The sequence below is a fragment of the Herpailurus yagouaroundi genome, unplaced genomic scaffold (assembly GCF_014898765.1).
Source record: "Herpailurus yagouaroundi ecotype Mexico unplaced genomic scaffold, PumYag 221, whole genome shotgun sequence".
In the NCBI taxonomy this organism is placed as follows: domain Eukaryota; kingdom Metazoa; phylum Chordata; class Mammalia; order Carnivora; family Felidae; genus Herpailurus; species Herpailurus yagouaroundi.
Window position 1 is genome coordinate 18,491,420 of NW_024412452.1, and position 21,819 is coordinate 18,513,238.

Consider the following 21,819-nt stretch of genomic DNA (forward strand, 5'->3'; position numbering starts at 1 on the left):
TTTTAATTTTTTGAGGAACCTCCATACTGTTTTCCAGAGTGGCTGCACCAGTTAGCATTCCCACCAGCAGGGCAAAAGAGATCCTCTTTCTCCACATCCTCGCCAACATCTGTTTTGCCTGAGTTGTTAATGTTAGCCATTCTGACAGTGCACCTTCCTTTTAAAACTCTATTTTCTTCCATGTTCAGATTTGGGTTTGAGTCATTTTGTCATAGAGTTTGGGGTTTAATTACCATTTTCATCATGTAACACTATATGGTGCCTATAGTGGCCCTGGGTCCCTTACCGTCAACTTTTGACAAATAATGAGTTGTCTAAAGAACTTTGACCTTCTACTGTGTTTTCAGGAGAATATCCTGTTCTAAGTTAGATTGTGCTTTTGTATATACCTGTATCAAGTCAGCCAAAATTATATAGGTAATATGTAGGCAAAGTATGCTTTTTAGTGACATAAGAGTTTGTTCAAACAATTTATGAGAGCGTTGTGGTTTTTAAAAATGGTTATATAAAAAGCAGTATTTTGCAATTATGTACAAACAGAGTAGAGTCACCAACGGGAAAGAAAACTCTCTTCTGCTTCCTATGGTAAACAATACCAGCTGCTGTAATAATTGTGCGAAGACTGTAGACCAGCCAGTAGTGTTCAAATAATCCAGCAGCGTACTGTGAATTGAAGATTATATTAGAAAACAACCATGACTAGAAAATAACTAACTGGCATGGAGTCGAAATGCAGAACAGAGAATGTTGGCAGATTTGCTGCTTTATAAGAACCAAATTAAAACTGGAATTTATTGATAGGCTAGTGCACATCACAAAATATTAGGTAGGAAAAACAGATACATGTGTGGTTCTGGAAAATAGTGACTCTAAGATGGTGTCTCAGTCAGTTTGGGCTGCTATCACAAAGTACATAGCCTGAGACACTTACAAACAATAGAATTTTGTTTTTCCTCGCAGTTCTGAAGGTTGGAAGCCTGAGATCAAGGTGCTAGCATGGTCAAGTCCTGGTGAGGGTCCTCTCCTGGGTGGCAGACTGTCAACTTCCACTTGTATCCTGACACAGCCGTGAGCAGAGAGAGGAAACAAGCCTTCTCGTGACTCTTAGAGGAAGGCACTCATCTCATTCACGAGGGCTCCATCCAGATGACGTCATCGAATCCTAATTACCCCTAGAGGCCTCACTCCCTAATACCACCATTATGGTGGGAAGGGAGTAGAGTTTCCACATATGAATTATGGAAGGACACAAACATTCAGTCCATAGGAGGGGGACATCCAGGAATACGAAAATATGGCAAGGAAGTTTGGATCTCTTCATCCTTAGCATCTTGCTGTACGAACAGCAGATGCTCAGAAAATGTCTGTTAAGGTCAACCATGTTATTCTTTTCAGTAAGTTGTGTGGTTATACAACTACAAATTGAGTAATTTGTGTGATCTGGAGACAGATCATATTTTGCTCTCAATTTCCTTCAAAGCGTGTTAATAAATATTCTTAGTCAATAGGCCTTTTCCAGAAAAATGTTTTTTTTGCCACCAAAAGCCACCAATGGTACATTACTTAATTTTTACTGTCACCAAGGAAGAGGTTTTTAATTTCCTACAATGGAAATACTAAGAAAAAAAATGAAAAAATAAAAACCTCTTAAGACACTTTGTGGTATGGAGAGAGTTTCAAGAAATAGCCAAATAGGGTGAAGGTTGGGGGAACCCTGCCCCAGCAATGACCCTAAGACTCACTTCCTGTAATTCATACACTTCACAGACTTTTCTCTTCTGCATGGACACCTGTAGGAGAGCCGCTTGCATGGGAGGCCTGCCGGGTTCCAGAAAAGTCTCGTGGCTGCTCCCCTACGGCTGGGTATCCGATGCTGACAGGTCTGTGTGCAAAACCTGTGAGCAGGCAATGGGGAGTCTGCTTTTCCGTTCACGCTGTCTGGGGGAAAAAGCTGACAGGTCTCGCTTCCTCTCTTCCTGTCTCTGTCTTCATGCTGATCTCTGTGTGCTTTCATAACCTCCTCAACTAAGGACTCATTCCACCTCCTCCCTAAAGAATAATGGAAAAGAATAACGAATTCAGACAATCTGTTAGTACCAATTCAGGTACTAATGAAGGCAGCCCCGGTAAATTGTGAGGTGATTACTCATGCCACAAAACCGTTTTAGAACCCAGAAAAATAAAACTGGAAAGGAGGCTTAGCAATCTTTTATTGTGCTCATCCTCTACTTTTGTAGCGGGAGAAAACTGAGCCCACAGAGTGAAGATGACCAGGCCAACGACCTTCTCATTCCTAACTCATAATTTTCAGAAAGGAACGTTTGTTTGGCCACAGGAATTTCAAAGTTTTTGGACCAGTCAAAATAGATTTCATTTTAAAATCTCTACCTCAGACACACATTCCTGGGAAAATACCTATATCGAGTGAAAGACAATGGCTCGTGAAATGGAGTATAAATTTAAGTAGTACTACATTGATATATGCAGTCCTAAACCCTAGAATAATGGATCCTGTTCCCCATCCAGGTCACTTGGAGTATGTCCGATTAACAACGTGTGCTCCGAATAAATACATATTATGAACAGAATCATCCAGACAGGCAGTTAATGAACATTCCTGGATTATATAATGACACGAATACAATGTTAAAACTTAAGAGACAATGAACAAAGTCAAGGTCACCTCATTTTCTCTTGATAACCTTTGTAGACACACTCTCAGCTGCCTTCTTAATACTCTCCAGCATCATTTCTACAACTTGCCCTGATGATTTTTCGATTAGCAGCCGTGTGAGCAACTGGCCGTGCACGCACGCGCATATGCACACACAATGCTCCCAGGAACAAAAGCTGGCACAGGACATTAACTCAACTCAACAGGAAAGAAAATGCTTTTCTTTCCTTCCTTCTTTTTTTTTTTTTTTTTTTTTTTTTTTAAACCTTGGTGCAGGCACCCTTCTTAGGGGCACGCTGTCAGTCTGGGCCTTTGTCTTGGCTGGCTCCTGATTTTTTAATGCATGCTGAAAACACCACTCCTACAAACTCCCTCCATGGAGGGCACTTTGGATGGCTGCCACTGGCTCTCACTGTATTAAGAAGCATGGATCCATTGCTATTATGGAGCCTGAAGCAGAGCCAAGAAGAAGTCTCAAAGGGCCCTCTCCCTAGACAGATGTGAGCAGAATACAAATGAGACACAAATGATAGCATGAAGCCTCCGGCACTCTTCGGGAGAAGCCAGGGGCTGTGGTGTAGGCCAGGAGGATGTTGTGGTTCTTGGGAGAGAAATGAAATTAAAACATGTTATTCTTTACATATTGAGTTCCTTCAGACCTATCGTCAATAGGGTGGGTCTTTTTCTGTCTTTATTCCTCAGAGTGGGAATGGGAGTTCCTTAAGGCAAAGATACACATTCAAGACTGAGCAGGGCCAGGTTGAGAGATGGCTCCACCGCTTTCTAAGTGCCCATGGTCCCCATCCTGCTGATCAGATAACAGAGGAAGCAATTGAATATCCTTGTTTATACTAAAGTATTAGAGACTTAATGTGTTACTTCTCCCAGGGGTGTCTGCACACCAGAGGTCCTTGCTTCCCCGAGGCCCCAGGAGAGCAAACGATATTTAACCTAAAGGAATATACAGAACTAATGGTAGCATTCCAGGCACCAGAGCTTTTAAATCGCCCTACCCCGGAGACCATCTATTACTACAAGGATGGATCTAAATATCTGATGAGGTGACAAGAAGAAAAGGGAGTGTCATACAGAAATAAACCTGGAAGGGTAAGTCCTGATTCTGCTGTACTTTCTTTCTCCTTCCTCTACCAATCATTCTAGCCCTCATAACGATGGTTTCTGCAACCCATTGCCCTTGTGACTAAACTGGTTCCGAAGATTCAGCAAAGCATGTCACATGTTTTGTTGGTAAAGATGAACTCAGTGCTGAGTGCAGTGCAAAATGAAATTAAGGGTCAAAAACAATGCTGCAGATCAAAAAGAATGAAATCTTGCCATTTGCAACTATGTGGATGGAACTAGAGGGTATTATGCTAAGAGAAGTTAGTCAGAGAAAGATCAGTATCATATGACTTCACTCATATGTGGAATTTAAGATACAAAACAGATGAACATAAAGGAAAGGAAGCATAAATAATATAAAAACAGGGAGGGGGACAAAATATAGGAGACTCTTAAATACAGAGAACAAACTGAGGGTTGCTGGAGGGGCTTTCGGTGGGGGGGATGGGTTAAATGGGTCAGGGGCATTAAGGAAGACACTTGTTGGGATGAGACTGAGTATTATACATATGGGACGGATCACTGGAATCTACTCCTGAAATCATTATTGCACTACATGCCAACTAACTTGGATGTAAATTAAAAAATAAATTTAAAAAATCATACTAAAAACAAAATGAAACAAAGAACAATGCCCTGGAACTGAGTAAAATGGCAAAAAGTCAGGTGGAAATGTTACTCCACCCCAGAGCTGGCGCAAATAGCACCCAAAGCCTCAGGAATCACTAATGTTTTAATGGGAAAGGACACTTCGCTAATGATGCGTGATTGTTTTTGTTTGTTTGTTTGTTTGTTTGTTTTTTCCTTTTATTATGAGAGTAAGAAGAGAAGAAAACCCATTTGGTGGGCCAGGGCCAGAGGATTTACCAGATATTTGCTGACCCACTGCATCTCAGTGTTTCTCCGTCATTCCTTCAAACTCTCGCATTATCGCCCTTTACTACACCTTCCAGCCGCCAGCAAGACATAATCATACGGATTCTGCTTGAGCATGGGGCCAGGGGCAGGCAACCCAGGGCTTCATGGCCTAGAGGGGGACTTAAAAAACAATAATAAACCAACTAAAAAGCCAGTCTGCTTTCTATTATCACCATGGCAAGCAAATCTAAACAATGTCAGTAATACTCTGCTCTCCCCCAACGGAAAAAAGATCTTTTGTTGAGCTAGGTTCTAAACAATTGTAGCAGTTGCTGCTGGGTTTTAATAATATACATGTAAACTTCAATGTAGCACATTTTTTTATTGCTTCTCCTTTAGTAAACATCTTCTACATGGAACCTGATTCGGAGACCCAACTCCATGCATTTATTTTGAGGGTAAGTACATAATAGAGCTTGCTCTGGGCACAAGTCTCCCACCTCTCCTAGTACATATTCTGATGTTCAAACAATGGATTCAAGATAAATAACGATAGCATAGTAATTGTAAAGACAAACAGAACTTGAGTTATTTCAGTTGTCCTTCTATGTCACCGCTTGGAGTTTTTTACTGTTTAAATTTTCTGGGATTTATCGTGCAATGGGAGTTTTATGCATTTCTGCCAAACACCTCCTTATGTTTAAGACTTTTCCTATTGATTTAATATGTTGCTTCATATGAAAGAAGCCTTTCAAGATTAAAATTAAAATTAATAAAAAGTGTTCTTTGATCAAAGACAGATTGACACTTCATGAATATGGGAAGAAAAACAAGTTTGACAAAGTCGCTGACAAAGTTGCAGAAGTTACTGGCGAAAACAGAAACTACAAAATTACTATTCATCACTGTGAAAGACCAATAAATAGGTCTAAGTTTTCATCTCTTTCTTCAAAACAATACGTTAATGACATTGAAAGTATTACCCCCAGATTCTCTTCCTTTTATGGGATATTTATTTTTAATTTTTTAAATTTTTTTTTCAACGTTTATTTATTTTTGGGACAGAGAGCGACAGAGCATGAACGGGGGAGGGGCAGGGAGAGAGGGAGACACAGAATCGGAAACAGGCTCCAGGCTCTGAGCCATCAGCCCAGAGCCTGACGCGGGGCTCGAACTCACGGAGTGTGAGATCGTGACCTGGCTGAAGTCGGACGCTTAACCAACTGCGCCACCCAGGCGCCCCTATTTTTAATTTTTTAAATGACAGAATACATTTCATAAAAGAACATTTCTTTCCTGACCATTATTATTGGTTTCACTGTGCCATTACCGCTAAAAATAATTTTGTCCTATAGGAAGGGGGCTGTTAGAAATGATCTGCTCTGGGTGTCCAATATGAGCCCCACCACCCCAGTCTTTCACCTACTCTGTACTCGAGTACAGCCTCCTCCCCCACCCCACCCATCCCTCCAAACAGGACCTGTTAGTCAAGTATTAGAGAAAGGTAGATCTGATGCGCTTTATTTCTTTACTGTTTATTTATTTAGAGAGGGGGGAGGGGTAGAGAGAGGGGGAGACAGAATCCCAAGCAGGCTCCCCAGTGTCAGCGCGGTGCCGATTTGGGGCTCAGTCTCACGGATCATGACATCATGACCTGAGCCGAGATCAAGAGTCAGACCCTTAACTGACTGAGCTACCCAGGTGCCCCAGATCTGATGCACTTTAAATGGTTCATCCCTCCTCCCAAGTTCTTCTTCCATCTTTCTCCCACTTTTTCTTCTAAAGACTAGAGTTAGGTTACAAAATTAGAAGGGTTAAAACTAATTCTTCCACTCCCTTTTCCCATTAATTGAGGTTAGAGATGAGCAGAGGGCTGCCTCCCCGGGATCTGCCTACCCACCTGTGTGAGACAGGGGAGGGGGTGGGAGAGAGGAGGGCTCAGCTTCCACAAGCTTGCCTGGACTCTTGGAACCCTGTGTCAAGCCAGAAGCCCTCAGTGGCTTTCCTCTCTAGAGGGAGTTTGATAACTCAAATCTTAGCACCCTCCTAACACCTCGAGAACACTTAGTCCTAAGATGCTGCATTTAAGTCCATTTAATGCTGCACGTTGCTCCCACCTTCCACCCCCAGACCACCAGCATCACCCCTAATCTCACAGAGAGAGGGCAGTTTACATTTCAGTCCATACACAAACCCCCCCCCCAACTCTGATGAGCCTGATGCCTCGAACTCTGAATAATCAACTCCAATCCAGAAGGAAAATATTTTCCACCCAAATTTAACACAGGATCATCATCACCCTTCAATTCTCAGAAGGTCTCTACGTCTCCAACAGAGATTCATTATGTCTTTAAGTGTAGCGTTTCCTTCATGTTGGTAACAGGGAAAAGTTATGATATTTATTTTTCATTTTTCCTGACAGAATATAATGAATTCCACTGATGACCTATTTCTGAAATCCACCAATCAAAGGAAATTGTAAAGTTCACCATAGTAACAGCTCAGTGTCAGTCGCCTGAGTGAGAACCACACAGCATAGGAGGCCCCGGCCAATCACGGGGCAGAGTAATGTTACCATCTCATAGCAACCAAGAGATCTGCATGGCAACATCAGTTGCTATATGAAAGAAAAATTAGAAACAATATTCTGCTAGGGAGAAATAAAAGTATTAACTGTTAAGTCATACTTGAGTCACGGTTGGAGGACCTATCCTAAAATATCCACCTAAATATAGCTCCAATAATACCTGTCAGATCCAAGAGTCCATGTGCTAGGAACCCCTCGCCCACCACCGACTAGAGCCACTTGAGCATGAAAGCGAGGGGACTACCCATGGAACAGACCACTTCTGAATAGGAAGGGAAAGAGCACTTGAATACTAGCAGCAGTAGGCAGATTTGGAGGGTAAATCACACGTAAGTCATCACATTTAATCCATGAGAGAGGCAGGGCAGATACTAGTATTACCACTAAATTCTCCATTTCCTCCTCCCATCCCGAACCTGTTCCTCCCCCAGCCGCAACTATCTCAGCCAATGGCCACACAACTCTTCTAATTTCTCAGACCAAAAACCTCACAGGCCTCCTTGACTCTTCTCTTTTTCTCACACTCAATCCAGTTCATCAGCAAACCCTGTTAATGCCACTTTCAAGAAATGTCCAGAATCGAACCATCCTCCACCCCACGTCCACAGCCATACCCTGGTCCAAACCATCGTCTCTTCCTCCTAACCCATGTCCCTGCTTCCTGGCCTTGCCCACCTACATTCTGTTCTCAACGCAGCAGCCCGAACAACTCTTCCAAAACACAAGTCCTACGCTGACAACCCTCTAGTGACTTCCCATCCTCTCTAAAGTAAAAACCCAGGGGTGCCTGGGTGGCTCAGTCAGCTAAGCGTCTGACTTCGGCTCAGGTCGTGATCTTGCAGTTCGTGGGTTCGAGCCCCTCATCGGGCTCTGTGCTGACAGCTCAGAGCCTGGAGCCTGCGTTGCCCCTCCCTGGCCCCCACTCTGTCTCTGTCACTCTCTCAAAAAGTAAATAAACATTAAAAAAAAATACCTAAGTTCTCCCCACGGCCTACGAGGCTGAACACAGCTTAGCTCCCTCTTTTTCCCCTCTGCCCCCACCTGCTGCTATTGTCTGCTCTGCTCACCTGCTCCAGCCCTACTGGTCTCCTTGCTGTTCTTCCAGTGCACCAGGATCCCTCCTGCCTTAGGGCCTTTGAACTAGCGATTTCTTTATTTGGAACGTTCTCCCCACCCCAGATACCCTCATGGCTCACTGTCTCACTTCCTTCAAGTGTTCACCTCAGATGTCCCCTTCTCAGTGAATCCTTTTCTGACCTATTTTAAAATCTTTGTACCCACGCCATTAGCCCCCAGCCCCTAACCCCCCCTTCCCTGGAAGTGGGCACTAGAACAGTGCCTGGCACTTAGTAAATACCTGATAAATGTCTGATTGTGAAGAAAAGAAGCACTGTTTTACAGATAAAGTAAACTCCGGAAACGAAATGAGTTCCTCAAAGCCTCACAGCCAGCACGTATTAAAGTTCAGACCTGAACTCAGATTTGCCAGAGACTCCCCAAACTGTGTTCTGCCTTCTCTACTGCGTTTTGATTTCCTTTTCCAGATCTGCTACCTCTTCTAATAAGTGCCGGGAGCCCATTAATTCCCTGGGACGGGAAGAGGGGCCACTCGGTTGATGGGGCATCTGTGGGCATGGCCGCAGCAGCAGTGGAGAATGGGGGTAAGCTGGCCAAGAGCAAAAATGATGCACAAGGAACACTTCCCAGTGAATCAGGAAGTGTGGCTAAGGCCATGTCGACTGAACAATGATCTGATACCCCACTGGGGATGACCTACCCCACCCCTTTACTTGGTACTCTTCAGCTATCCTATCTCTTTACCCACTCAAGTAAAAACAAGAATTTAAATGGAGTTGTTAGTCTGTAAAATGTTTCAATTCTTGCTAGTTTGTACTCAAAGAGTCTCAGAGTTGTATTAAGTGTACATTGCATGACTGGTAGAAAAAACAAACAGAAAAATTCAATCACCAAATGATATGTGTTCTGGTCTACACAATAGTTTTGGGTTGTGTTTCTGTTTTGTTTTTTTTTTTTTTTTTAAAGAGAAGCCACCTAATGTTATGGCATTATGTGGAATTTTGTGTTTTTGTTAAAACTATACTAAAAACTCATGGTCATGTGCCCACGTTTTCCACCCTGATTCTGATAGCAGGTGGTAAGTGGTGGAGGAGGAGATGGGTGAGGAGATGGGAGAGACGATCCAGAAGCAGAGAAGGGAGAGAAATAAACCTAAGGCAGGAATATGTTGCTTCCATGGCCGGGACTGGTGATCGAGAAATGCTGGTGTAGACACAGACATCGTCAACAATCTTGTTGGGCACCTGCTGAAGACAAAAAAAAAAAAAAAAGTACAGCCCTTTCACCAGGAAACTAGAACATGAAAAACAAAATCAGGAATAATAGTAGCTATCCCTTCTTGAGCATGTGACAGCATGGCAGGCATTTTGCTACGTACTTTCATAAAGTTTTATATTTAAGCCTCTCAGCAGCCCTCAATAAGAGGAATTTCCCCTCCTCCCTCCTCCCACCATTATATAAAGTGACCTCAGAGAAACTAAATGATTTGCCCAAAGTCATACAACTAGAAAATGATAAGGCTGAACCATTTGCTTCCAAAATCTTCTTCTTTTTTTTTTTTTTTTTAAGTCTCCACACCCAGCATGGAGCCCAGCATGGTACTTGAACTCGCAACCCTGAGATCAAGACCCTGAAATCAAGACCTGAACTGAGATCAAGAATTGAACCCTTAACCAACTGAGCCACCGAGGCACTCCAACCAAAGTCTTTGTTCTTAACTATTACACTACACCTCCTCTCTTTAATAAGATTAATTAATGTGATATAAATAAACATGGAAGACACAAGGCGACATAAGGAGGTGGGCATAAGGAATCATTAAAAAAAAAACAAAAACCAACCTTCCGTGAAACTACCCATCCTCCCAAGTATCTTTGTATGGAGAGCGAGGCAGGTGTGTGGATGTCCTGAGGGGGCCAGGCCTACAGTCCTGCTTCTCATCTCAAAGGCAATGCCATCCCTCCTCCATGTCATGCCATAAATTTATCTCAACATTGACAGAAAAGGAAATGCCAATGCTGTGCTCATAAAGGTTCATGTTGCTAAAGGTTGCAAAACACATATTGTTCTATAATCACTCCCTTGTTGACATAAAACTCACAAGTGAGATGTTTCATTACACTGAGAACCCAGGATGGTGAGCTCTCTCCACATAGTGAGGGCATCAAGGGTGGGCACCAAAAGCAAATGGAATTGGGGGCCCTGGAATGTTTCAGGGAGACTTCTGACCTGATGGGGAGGAAAGAGCAGGTGTGTGTTAAAGCGACGACCCCTCTTGGCTGCATTTTATTCCTTCCAGTATTTTTCCTTAGAAGCAAACTTCCACCTAAACAGAGAGAAATGAAAAACCCGTTACAGATTCCTGAATTTAAAAAATTGTTTAATGTTTATTTATTTCTGAGAGAGAGAAACAGAATGTGAGCAGGGGAGGGGCAGAGAGAGAGGGAGGCACAGAATCTGAAGCAGGCTCCAGGCTTCGAGCTGTCAGCACAGAGCCCAGTATGGGCTCGAACCCACAAATGGTGAGATCATGACTGAGCCAAAGTCAGACGCTTAACCAACTGAGCCACCCAGGCGCTCCCTGAATTTTTTTTTTTTTTTTAAATCAAGCCTGCCTTTACAGAAAACATGAAGCCAATATGCTATAGGGTCTGGCATTCTGCCATAGTCCTGGGAAATTTCTACCCAGACTAAACTTTCTGGCTATTTAGCCTGAGAAGTGGCTATTTCTCTGTATTTAAAGGTGGTTTAACTGCATTGCCTAATATCAGGACCATCAGTTCATTTCTATATTTTTCAAGCAGTAACAGCTCTCACCTTTGCAGTGAAGCTACCCTTAACCATGGTAGACCTGAATGCCCTTAGCATTTATTATTTGGACCAAACATTAGGCACTGGCATATTTGCCATGGCATACTGTAGAAGATAGTATGATCTAGAGGAAAGGATCCTGGAATCAGCTCTGAGATTTGCTAATTGTGAGCTTTTTGGCAGATTATTTATCCTTTCCTCCCTTGAGTTCTGTCATCCGTAAAGTGAATTACAAGCATATTTAATTTATAGAAGTTTTGGGTGAGGAGTAAATATTGCGGCAGGGCCTAATATAGTGCCTGGACATAACAAGTTATTATTTTAAAAGTAAAATACATAAACAAATGGACCAAAAGATGCCCCAAATGGGAATGTTAACTTTCTAACTGGATCTCTTAATCCTTGCTGAACTATCCTAATTAATTATGCATGATTCTCTCCTGAGAACCAAAGTGCACACAATCCCATCTTCGAAAAGGAGACGACTTACCTCCCCAAATTTTGAGACAAGTCTGCTACATTTCCCTCAAAACCGAATGTCAGTTTTCTTGTCAACATACTCAAGGACAAAGCCTCTCAATCCACTGATATCAAATATTAGATTTAGGCTCAATGTTTCTCTTCTGACTGCTGCAACACTGACTGCCTCATTGCACCAAAACTATGGTTAAGGACAGCGTCATCTTTGACTCACTCATCTTTGACTCCACAGGTCTTCTGCTAACCTGTGAGTCCATAAAAACTACCTGTACAATGATGGTGTAGATTTCAGGCTATAAATCCTGTTTAAATGCAGATGGCCAAACTTGAAGTGGGTTGGAATAGTCTTTTGACAGATGAAACCCCAATTTCAAACGATATAAAACAGGCTGTATGCTAGCCCTTCTCCCTTCAGACCATCTGGGTAACGTATTTGGCACGGATATCAGGTGAGTTTGATGGATGCCCTCCACCCTTCCGGGAATAGGACAAGAGTCTTCCCTGGTGCTCATGGGAGTTTATTGTCAGGAACTTGGGATACAATGAAGCTGTTGGACCTGTCGTCTGACTATTGCTGGAAGGTACAGCTGAGCATAAACTGTGGCAATAGGGGTGAGGGCAGGGGCAGTGCTGACACAAAGGCCCAGCTCAGGCATTTGGCTATTTGGGTGGAGAGTGGAAGCCCTGTTGATTTGCCGGAGGAGTCAGTGAGCCCTGAGGGAAAAGAATGCAAAAGGGAACTTTGGAACTGAAGGGAGCCTGGGGATGGGAGTCAAAGCCCCAGATGCCTGAATTCTGCCCAGGGGCCCTGGCTGACTGGTGGTGTGGAAGGGTGCTTTCAGATAATACACAGGAGAATGCTAGCCAGATATCCTCTGAGCCAACTCGAGGGCTCCTGTCTCTTGTTCCCCAGAGGGAGGTCTCTTAGGAAATAGAATAAGTCTGTCTCTTCAGGATGCTAATGAAGGAATCGTGAGAAAGAACGCTCACCCTCAGAGCAGCAGATGAAGTCTGCAGACAGCAGAGCAGGAGTGGCCCCAGTGACAATGGCAAGAAAACGTGAATGGCTTCCAAGGAGAATCTACAAGACATACTACCGTCCTTCGGTGCAGGCAAAGGAGGACCATGCTTTGGAGGGCTCCACAGGACACAAACACAAAGAAGAAAATTTTAAAGAACACATGGCCGCTTTGTCGCTCAGGGTCTGGGTCTCAGCTGTGGTGCTCTGAGACCCTCCCCCTAAACATCTGCTTTCCTGACTGACTTTGTTCAGGCCCCAGGGACACATCTCCCCACATCTCTGGCCTGGCCTCCAAATGTCGTCGTTGATTGTGGCTTCTGCTGCTGTGGACTTCATAACGGAGCACTGCTTCCAAGGGTGGGTGGGATTTGAGCAGCTAAAGCACTCAGCAGGCAAGAGAAGAGCACAATTGCCCCGTGTTTCTCCTCAGCACGAATGGGATAGATTATTGCCTAACAAGGTCCTGTTTTGCAGTAGAGCCGCAAGACAATCGTCTCGCTTTTCTTTCGTGTTTCAATTTGTGGGTCAAAGAATGGCACGTATTTTATAACTTGTTTTCTTGATTTAAAACATGTAAGTAACTCCATTGATGTTTTTGTCTGAGCCCCTTTAAATGTTAGGGACCTGTTCTGTGAGTGAGCCAGGACCCCACCCCCAGAAGGAACAGGAGGGGAGTGCCCAAGGCAATGATCCTGCTGCACGGTGTGGGGGAGGGGGGTCATTACCTTTCCATCTACTACCCAGGCCTCCTGTGTCTTCTCCCAAAGGGTGTGGCCCCAAAAGGCCGGTGTTACCAAATACTGAAACCAAAATCATCCTATTTGGCAAACATTCTCCAATATTGACATGGGTGCTGCCTCCACAGCTTGTGCAACAGATCAGCCAAGGCAGCACATTGAATAGCTGGCTTGCTTGAGTAGCAGGAACATTTTTACATAGAACTTCCACTCTCCTCCCTTCCTAGGAATGAAGGAAAGAGAACCTCCAACTTCTGTCCCCGCCGACTTGCTGTTGCTATCCAGGGGAGGAATGGTGGATTTAGTTGGTCAGAGCCGGAATTTACTGAGCCACACTCTTATGGATGGTGGGGTGATTGGGTCTCATAATAGGAGAAACAGTCTCTGCCTCATAGAGTTCAGATTCTTCCTGCCTACCCCTGTGCTTCACATCTCCATTTGGCAGGAAAACTAGAAAGGGGTTCTCGCAAAGGAAGGATAACCCTTTTCCTTCCCTCCCTGTTCAGCCCTGGCTGGGTGAGTGAGAGGAACTTTGACCTGCCCAGCTGGCCCGGTTACTGGTTACAATCTGTGCGGCAGGTCTAGTCCTGTGCTTGAAGGCACACGTGACTTCATGAGTCCCAAGGCAGAGATTCAGGGTCAGAGATGGGAGGTCATAGGTCCAAGTCATACTCCCTAACACATTTCTCCAGAACTCCTGTTTGTTGAAGGTATATCAGACAAGGTAGGCTAAGTGGCTGTAACATCAGACCCACTACATGAGAGAGAATATGGAAGATCATCTCTCTGATGTTTCAGTCTAAGGTGACTGGGTCTCAGTTGGGAGACAGCTCTGCTCCACACAGTCTTCCCGGGCCCTGGGCTGACAGCACCTCTCCCATCTTCAACATGTGGCTTCCGAGGCTGCTCTGTTCTGGCCGTCCAGGAGGGGAAAGAGAGCAGTCCAGGGAGAGATTCCGCTTAAGCAAAGGAGGTGGGGGTTGCCCATATAGCTCGCTCGCATAGTCCATTGACGAGAGCTCAGCTGGAAAACCTGCCTATTCTACAGGAGGCCAACAAACGGGAGCACAGATGGAGGGAGACAGCTAGCATTCTCCACCTCAAAGGAGTTATTGAGCCTTGTAAAGAACATACAGGCTGCACTTTTACTTGGAGGGGGACACGCTTCAGGAACATGCTGAAATGTTAGTTTGTTGACTAGTCAACTAGTGGTTGACTGCTAAGTTACTCATAAAAATGTTCCAACCCAAACCATCTCTTACCTATAAACAATTACAGAACTCTCATCATATATTTATTGAATTATTTGGGCAGATTCAAAGATTTGGGGATAAAAGTAAACACAGGTTCTTCTTATAGGCCTCATGTAGGCTGTCTTAGGATGAAAGACACCTTAAGACTCCCAAGTTAATACATCTTTATCAGTTTGATTGCCTATCTCTAAAAATAATCGATGATATTATGACCCATCCCTGGTAAAACATTGTGGCACCTTTTAATTAAGAGACATGGCCTAAAGGATATATTGGCTCACTCAGGTTCTCCAAGCAATAATCCTAACTTCCAATATTGTTAACTTCTTTAGGTAAGATCATTAGAAAGTCATATACCTGGGACATAGAAGTTTAGTTGCTTCCCCACCCCCCCAAAAAATTGCTGAATTTTTTTTAAGTTATGCACCTGAGATTTTTGAGGCACAATATTTTAAATGTCTACTTAGGATCATTTATTTTCTTTCATTAAACAGTAGTTGAATACTTTATCCTTTAAGTTACTCATTATTTCTTACATAAGCACTCATGCAGCAGACTCCTGAAATCCTGAGCTGGAAAATTTCATATCTTCAAATGAATATACTGCATCTTTTTTTTTTTTTTCTTAAAAGAACCATGCAATTTACCCCCTCCCCTGTTTTAGTTTCTAAGGTTAACATTAAATTGAACAATCAGCTATAATAGCTGGTTATATTCTGTTGCCTGAAATCTATGCCCTGGCTTGTTTTATGCTTTCATAAACTTTTTTACTTTGGAATAATGGAATAATTTTAGATTTACAGAAAAGTTGTAAAATAGTGCAAATAGGTCCTATATACTCTTCATCCAGTTTCCCCTAATATTAGCATCTTAATTAATCTTGGTACATTTGTCAAAACTAAGAAATTAACACTGGTGCAATATTATTAACTCAGCCACAGACTTTGTTTGGACATCACCAGTTCTTCCACTAATATCCTTTTTCTGCTGCAGGATACTCCACTGCATTTAGCCCAGCGTGCTTTAATTGAAAGGTCGTGTCCTGGCTGAAAATCATTCCTAAGAAATGTAATGGCTAGGAACTAGAAAAACATTTTTTTATTTAAAATTTGCAAAAGATTTTTTTTTCCAAAAAAAAAAAAAAGAGACATTAATTTATCCTTGGGGCAAACTATTCCTTTGTTTGGGGAAAAATACTCTGGGGTATTTAGTTACATAAGTATAAAACAAATACACTGTGTGTCTGTTGAAGCCTACGGAAAAGCCTTAACTTTACATATATTAGCTGGAGGTTTTCAACATAAACTAAGAGTTCTATTATGCAATTGAGTTGGGTTAAAGCTTTGTATGGGTATATGCTGGCTTTGTGCCTCTATGGGAGACAGCCATGAGTAGAGGATGGAGTTTTCCTAAAATGAGCAAACGTTCCCATTGCCAGTCATCCTGGGAGAAGACAGCCCTTGGGACAGAAAATGGGGACTTGGGAGGATGGCCTTATATCTCAGTTAGGAATGAGAAGGCTTCCTTCTCTCCTAGAGTTGGATTTTTTTTTTCAACGTTTATTTATTTTTGGGACAGAGAGTGACAGAGCATGAACGGGGGAGGGGCAGAGAGAGAGGGAGACACAGAATCAGAAACAGGCTCCAGGCTCCGAGCCATCAGCCCAGAGCCTGACGTGGGGCTCGAACTCACGGACTGCGATATCGTGACCTGGCTGAAGTCGGACGCTTAACCGACTGCGCCACCCAGGCGCCCCTCCTAGCCTTGGATTTCAAGTAGTGAAGACAAGCTCAAGGGATTCCCAGCGGCGGGGATGAGCCCGCCCTTGCCACATGGAGACAAGTTGAACACCACCAAGTCTCATGAGGCTGATTCGCGTCTGCTGGGCTCTAAGAGCAGCAATCATTGAGATATCCACCAATTTGTATCTCCCCTGTGCTACTCTTCTAAACAGGTCTTACCCCAAATTGTGGCTTAGTGCCAGCTGTGCTATGGGGAGTTAAGGGTCAGGCTGGGGATAGAGTGGCAAATAGGAAAACAGTAACCTCTCTCCCAATGCCTCAGGCAGCCTAGCTAGAGAAGAAGCTATAGGTTCCATATCTCTGAATACACATGAGTCCTCACCTTCAAGACCTCCAAGAAATACCTGGGCATATTTGATGAGCATATTTGATGGAAGTTAACTTCCTACAGTGTCAGGTAGAGGCTCAAAGTCATCATAAAGTGGGTATTAAATGTGACTTAATTTTATGGTTCTGGACTACTAAGGTCTATATGTATAGGTTATACTAGAGTTTCTGCTCTGGTTTACTTTAATTGCTTAAATTCATTCATTCATTCAATCATTCATACTTATAGAGCACCCACTGTGTGCCAGGCACAGTTCTAATCACTGAGAATGAAAGAGAAAAAAGAAAAAGATGAATCTGACTTCATGAAAAAGTCCCTACCCACATGGAGAAAAATACATTGCAAGGTACATTGTGTGCCTTCTAAATCCTAATGAGGATGTCAGAGAATTACAGATATTTTAATTTTTAAAGCTATGATTTAATTTAAATATGGTTTTGCTACATGATAAAGAACTCTGATTCAGTCTTAAAAACTTGAAGGATTTAGTAGATACGGTTCATCAGGAAGGTTTGGGGAGCACATCTCCATCCTAAAATAACTTTCTGAGAAGAGAAAGAACCCTCTTAAGACTTTTGGCTTCTCTGTACCCCAAGCCCAGTAGTAATCATTGAGATTTCCTCTTGGCTTATGGCCAAAATCTAAACACTATCTTGGCCACTAACATCTGAAAAAACAGAACAATAAAGTCTTTAGAAACAGAGAGTCTTTAGACATTTCTTTTGAAAACAGCGCTAGAATAGAGCTTCTAAATCTTCTAATTGCCCCTGCTGACGTAGTCTGTTATAAAAACACAATAGTGAATAGGCAAGGACCAGACGATTCCAAATTGTCAAACATCAGAGAGATACTACAAATCATCTCTCTTAAAAAATATGGCTGTCAAAGCCTATGATCCTGATTGCAAAGACATCTGTGACTAAATAATGCTGGTTATGGAAATTGCTGAAAAGTTATAAATAAAATGTTAAATAATACAGTACAGCTAATTCCCCAGGTGTTGTTTCTATTCTCAAGTAAGGATCTACATGAACCAAGTGACAGCATACAGCTTTCCTGTGGGTGTAAATCTCTAGAGATATTGTTCACTCACATTTGCTTATGTCCTTTTACTTGATCAGTCGCAATAACATTACTATTTCTTGCTTTGTTATTTCTTCTTTCCAATCCACATCAGTAGCTTGTTCTTATAAATAATTCAGCATCTATCTGGGCATTTGTTGGCAATATTCTCTTACATGATGTTATATAGGAAGAGGGAGAGCAGTAATGCTTAAATATGGGGAAATAATGTTTCTTTCAATCTTTCATGCTTACAAAGTGGTTCTGTCACATCTTTGCCTCTGAACTTACACTGAACTTTCTCTTCCAGCAAGTCTGGTTGCATGGATTCAAGGCTGCTGCAAAATTTGATATAACTGAAACTTGATAAGAAGTTTCAGTCCAATCAAGTGTACCTACAAAATAATCTACATACCTGTAATTCCTGGTGATCTTGCATCTACTTATATGTTCAAATAGGCTTTAAAGGAAGCACATCAGATTATCTGTCTGTATACACTAAGGGGCCAGCAGAACCTTTTATTGCCCCCCGTCCCAGCAAAACAACAGTGGTCAAATGTTACCCCAGTCTCAATTAATCCCACTTAATACCAAAATAATATATATGAAAGATTAAGAATATGGAGGAGCTTATGAACACAGAACTCTGAATTTAATTTAATTTTTTTCAAACAATTTGAGACAACACTGTTAAAATTTCCAGGACAAATTAAAGCCAGGTGTTCAAATTTGAGATTTGTAGTTGAAACCTTGCTGGCTTACTTCCCACAATACATCCTACATATCCCTGGAACTATTGGGAAGTTCACTATAATTGCAACAGACATTCATCTTCTGGTTTCTAAATAGAAGTAAAGAAGGCAAACTTTGAAAACAGAATGGAGTCCATTTTGGGGGAATTATATTTATACCTTTCTTGATTGACCAGGACTAAGAGTATACCTTTTGTAAATTATGAAAACCTATAGGAACCCGGGTCAAGTGTTGACTCCAGGCCCTCTGCACATGCTGTTCCCTCTACCCAGAACACTGTTTCCTTCCTGTCCACTCTAACTTCTTTTTTTTTTTTTTAATTTTTTTTTTCAACGTTTATTTATTTTTGGGACAGAGAGAGACAGAGCATGAACGGGGGAGGGGCAGAGAGAGAGGGAGACACAGAATCGGAAACACGCTCCAAGCTCTGAGCCATCAGCCCAGAGCCTGACGCGGGGCTCGAACTCACTGTCCACTCTAACTTCTAATCCAATTTCATTTCACCCTTAGCATCTTGGCTTCCCTGATACCTTAGAAGAAGTTGAGTGCCCCAGGACCGTCCTCTTCTTGTCTTCAGTGGCTGATTGATGTCTACTTCTTTCAAAAAAACATAAAAAGTTGTAAGAAAGCAGAACCATATCTGCATTATTCTCCGCTGTCTAGCCATGTTCAAAGTAATTGTTCAAAATGTACTTGAATGGATATGTCAATGCATGTGAGTCAAAATAACAACTATCACTTCTATGTTTTTTACTAAGTGCCAGGCTCTGTGCTGAGTGTTTTATATGTGAGAATGAATAGATGGATGAATGACCATCAAAAATGAGCACTAATAACATTAGAATCATCTAAATGAATAGTCAATCCTGTCTTAAACAAGTTATGCATGAAACTTTTTGTTTACATAAAATGTAGAGGAAAGTTTCAAAGTCCAGTATTATATGATTTACATAACTTGCAAACCAGAGAGAAACCCAAGTTTTGTGGGTAAACTGTTAAGATCAAACCTTGGGGGGGGGGGGGTGGGAAGGATAAAACAAGAAGGTATTAACAGTAGCCAGAGAAAACAGGAGATAGGAGATAAGAAGCCTGGAGTAAAGGTACATTTACTCAGGTTCCCAGAGAGGTAGATTACCCAAAAAGGGTTGAAAACTAATGCTATATATTCTATTTGGTGAACTGTATTTTTCACTTAGTACATGTTGAGCATCTTATCATGTCATTAAATGCTCCTCTGCAATATTTTTTCAACTGGCTACAAGGATTCTATTAGGCATGTGCCATTATTTACTTATTCTCCTAATTCTGGACTACCTAAATGTTAGGTTACTTTGAGGTTTTTTTTCTTATCAACTCATAGCTAAATCTTTGCACATGTCCGAGTATTTGCTTAGAATAAATTTAATATATTGAATGGACAAAACTATAGGTACCAGTATTTCCAATTCTATGGATTCACAGATATTTTACCCAGGCTGAGATCATATCCTTCCTTTAGTTCATAGAGCACAAAGCTGACAACTTCAAAAAAATTAACAACGTGTATAGCATTTTTATCTGCTTGCATTGAGTTACTTTACCATTTCTTCATCTTGCCTCAATGAAAGCAGCAAAATGTTAATAACGTTAAATTGAAAGAAATTCTGAAGGTGCCATTTGGAGATGGCAGGACGTTGGTCCTATGGTGCATTCTTAACAGTGAATATTTAACATATTTGTCATGCTATTTCTTCTAACTCTGGGGAATTTTATTTTTTTAACAAAAAAATATCTTTAATGTTTATTCATTTTTGAGAGACAGAGAGAGACAGAGCGTAAGCAGGGGTGGGGCAGAGAGAGGGAGACAGAATCCGAAACAGGCTCCGGGCTCTGAGCTGTCAGCACAGAGCCCGACGCGGGGCTCAAACTCACGAACTGTGAGATCATGACCTGAACCGAAGTCAGATGCCTAACTGACTGAGCCACCCAGGCACCCCTAATTCTGGGAATTTGTAAATGTATGGATCTCTGTACTATGTTTTCAAGAAAAATCTCTAGTTTTCTAGATTAGTAAGATTTTTTAGAAATATTAACTGAATACTTTTGATTTCTTACCTTCTAAAAGGCAAACCAGGCCATTGATGGCTTGTCTGGTCTGAAGAGTTTCTAAAATTAGTATGAAGCCAGTCCTACTGTGACATAATAATGAGTAGAATCACGGATTTCATAAATCATAAGGCTCAGGGTCTATGAGAAAGTCAGCTGGGCCGACATTCCTGGAAGAATGAAAGCTCCTCCAAAGTCAGTGCTGGAAATAAAAGATGAGAAGCCATGATGTTTCTATTTAAAAGAAATTTTATTGTAGAGGATGTACTTCAGCAGTGGCCATTCTTCAAGTGCAACGTCATCCTAGACAATAAAATGCTATAGGACACAATATAAAGCGGGGGAAAGTATAGCTAAAGAACTACTCGGTCTAGAATCGCTATTTGTGATATGGAGCCTTCTGTGATACCAGTTGTTACCTTGAAAAAACTTTTTTAAAAGAGTGATCCCAATCTCAGAAAACACTAATAGATCTTCAAACTGTAAAACCCTTCTTGCCGGCTTTTAACCTTTCAAACCTACATGTTGTCAGATGAGTAAATTTAGTGGATGAGACGTATTCGGATCCCTTATAATAGAGATCTGATAATTAAGATGAAGAAAAAGCCCAACAGATAAGAACTTGTCTCAAAAGTTTTATCCCATTTTCATATTTCTTATGAAATTTGGTTTCCAGAGATGATGCCCAAAGAAGTAGAACAGCACTTTCACGGGGTTTTTGTTGTTGTTGGTTGGTTGGTTTTGTGTTTTGTTTGCTTCGTTTTGCTTTTGCAAGTTCAGGTGTTTAACTGCTGTTTTTCTTCCAAAATGGTAGTTTTTTTCCCTTTAGTCCACTGCATCAAGTCACGGGATATCACATTTCTAACAACACGTTGCATAGGCCAAATGCTTTCTGAAATGGGCAGTACTCAAACGTCATGACATGAAGCATTAAGACCCATGCTGCCCTCTTCCTTGAAAGCTAAATTCCACTAATTATTTTCAGCAGTTTGCTCCTACCAACAAACATTCTTCTTAGCACACACTATTTATGCATCTTTAACTATGGTACAGATTCTTTGAAGACCTCTCCTTGTATCCCTAAGATAACGAAGTATCTGAAACATTCACTGCATCAGTTAATGCCAAAATAGTAGAGAGTAAATCATCTCAGGTTTCCAACTAAAATG

At 41.9% G+C, this 21,819-nt stretch overlaps 1 long non-coding RNA gene across 2 annotated transcripts; it reads right to left on the bottom strand.

Annotated features, from left to right (window-relative positions):
- Positions 1-8,666: 8,666 nt before the first annotated feature.
- LOC121019148 (uncharacterized) lies at positions 8,667-20,727 on the bottom strand. 2 transcript variants are annotated; one of them, XR_005785474.1, is made up of 4 exons: positions 20,660-20,727; positions 19,096-19,162; positions 10,548-10,644; positions 8,667-9,562 (listed from the first exon to the last, which is right to left on the bottom strand). It is a non-coding gene; the product is annotated as an uncharacterized LOC121019148 (long non-coding RNA). The 2 variants fall into 2 exon arrangements; XR_005785473.1 differs by having other exon boundaries at positions 8,667-9,565.
- Between the last annotated feature and the right edge of the window lie 1,092 nt (positions 20,728-21,819).